The following is a 2,276-nucleotide window of genomic DNA, read 5'->3' as shown; positions in this document are numbered from 1 at the left end:
TAAGTAACTTCTTCAGACATTGATGGCTATGAAAAGAAAGCTTGACAAACTAAAAAAAGAAGAAAAAAAAAGAAGATGAGGGTAAATTAACAGAGCTGAATGTTAAACAGGAGTTGTAATTTGAACTTCTGTTTATAAACTGAAGCTTAAATTTACAAGTTTAACTTCTGCTTTCATACCCACTGTACAAATCACCCACATGTCTGCAAATGAGCTGTTGTCCTACTGTAGCTTCAGACAAAATAGAGAGCTGTTACAAGAAGGAACATCTTTCTTCCTCTTATCTCTTCCTTTCCTCATTTTCTGCCAACTGCAGAGTATTTATTTAAATTCTGTTTGGATATTATTAGGGTTCTGCAAGGGGTTACAAATCATGAGTGCAACATGATGCAGAGGTAACCTAGAATGTATTGGAGAACTTTCAAGCAGAGAAAGAAAAACTAGACAATCCTCACTCACTACTGACTCTATAGAAATGGTCTGCAATAGATGTTCTGCACAGGTCATTACAAAAGTTCTGATAGAGGGGTTTGCCTTAGCCAGGAGGCTGCACATACAGAGAGAGCACTCCCAGAGAAAGAGGAAGTGCAAGTTCCACCTTGCCACCCCGTTGCATTGGTATAGGTTAGCCTAAGAGGAGCTAGGGAATACGGTACCTACTTTCTCTAGTCACAAAAAAAGATTAAGGAACCTGGGGCCCAGGAACCACACACACTAGGGATTGTGCGTACTGAGGGCCAAGGTTGGTATACCAGAGGCCCTGGAAACAGCTTTGCAGGAAAGCTTAAGATTGGCCTTGTTGTCTTCTTGCAGACTGGCTCAATCAGTGGAGTCAGTTTTCAACTAAGCTACCTATAAATGAGGAAGGAAATGAGTCTTCAGAATTACGCAGGTTAAGTGTCTGTTAACTTGGATGTAGATTTTCTCTCGGAAGGCAGGGGTTTGTTTATTTATTGATCAAGTATGCAAGGTGAAGGTGGGGGTTGGGGAATGATTGTTTTTGAGTGAGCTCTTTCTAATTTTCACTAGTAAATCTTACCTTGAAATTCTTATTGGTATTGCCACATATAAATACCATAAAATGGATGTGTTATATACTTTTTTAACTAAAGAGAATGTGTGAAGAGTTTTAAAAGTATTTAATGAAAAAATTACCTTCTTTATTATATGTTAGGGTAGACATAAAATAAAAATAAAATAATAGGTTTCTTTTATAGGAGCTGTGAAAGACTAAAAAAAAAACAGATACAAAATAATTAGAAATATGCACAACCAAAATGAAGACAACTTGAAAAAAAGAAAAAAATTAAAAATAGGAAAACATACTTTTGGATTACAAGCATCAATATTGTAAAAAAAAAATTACATCTCTTAAATTTATTTACACATTCAATGTCAACTTAAAATACTAATATTTGTGTTTCCTGGTACTTGAAATTAACTAGTGAAATTCATCTGAAAATATAACTGTAAACATATTGTCAGCAATATTTAAAGGAAAGTATAATAAAAAAATATGATTACCTCATTCCAAGCACTTTACTAATGCTAGTTTTATCTTTACAGTTCTTTGAACTAGGTACTATTATTATCACCCTTATTCTACAGGTGAGGAAGTGAGCTATGAAGATGTTAATTTCTGATCCAACATCACACAGGTGATAAATGGCAGAGTTGAGACTTGACCCAAGCATCCTTGTTGCCTAGTTCAAATATATATCCACAGACAATAATGCCTCTCATAGTGGGAAAAGACTAGTCCTTCTAGTACTCCTTGGTGGATCATATATTTGCATATAAAGAATGAAAACATTAACATTTTAGAAGAAAATTACATTGGTGGGTTTATTTATTATTATCTTTGAGTGGGAAATACCTTTTGAAATAAGAGAAGAAAAGCCATTTGAAAGATTGACACAATTTACAATATAAAAGTTAAATTTGTTTATATGACAAATTATAGAATAAAAATGCCCATGGCAAAGAATGTCCAATAATGTTGTACAAAGGAGTCAGCTATTTAGGGTTTAGCAAAGGGGATGTGATGGTGGAGCATAGATCTAGAAGAAAAAACAGAATAGCCAACATAGCTAATCTCTTCTTCCCTCTGAAATCATCCTATCAGCCACCACAGCATTGTGGGTTAATTTCAATTCAGTCACACTTCCAAAGACACCTGTATTAGGGTTCTTCAGAGAAAGAGAACCAATACATAAATTGATACACACACACACACACACACACACACACACACACACACACACACACACACACAC

The 2,276-nt window shown here is 34.8% G+C and overlaps 1 long non-coding RNA gene across 1 annotated transcript in view; it reads right to left on the bottom strand.

Annotated features, from left to right (window-relative positions):
- Positions 1–2,276, bottom strand: part of LOC109375270 (uncharacterized) — a 6,438-nt gene continuing 4,162 nt past the window's right edge. The window contains exon 3 of the long non-coding RNA XR_002122539.1: positions 1–49. This is a non-coding gene — a long non-coding RNA (uncharacterized LOC109375270). The remainder of the gene's footprint in view (positions 50–2,276) is intronic.

The sequence above is a fragment of the Hipposideros armiger genome, unplaced genomic scaffold, assembly GCF_001890085.2.
Source record: "Hipposideros armiger isolate ML-2016 unplaced genomic scaffold, ASM189008v1 scaffold_922, whole genome shotgun sequence".
NCBI lineage: Eukaryota > Metazoa > Chordata > Mammalia > Chiroptera > Hipposideridae > Hipposideros > Hipposideros armiger.
This window is presented reverse-complemented; position numbering and strand designations above follow the sequence as displayed.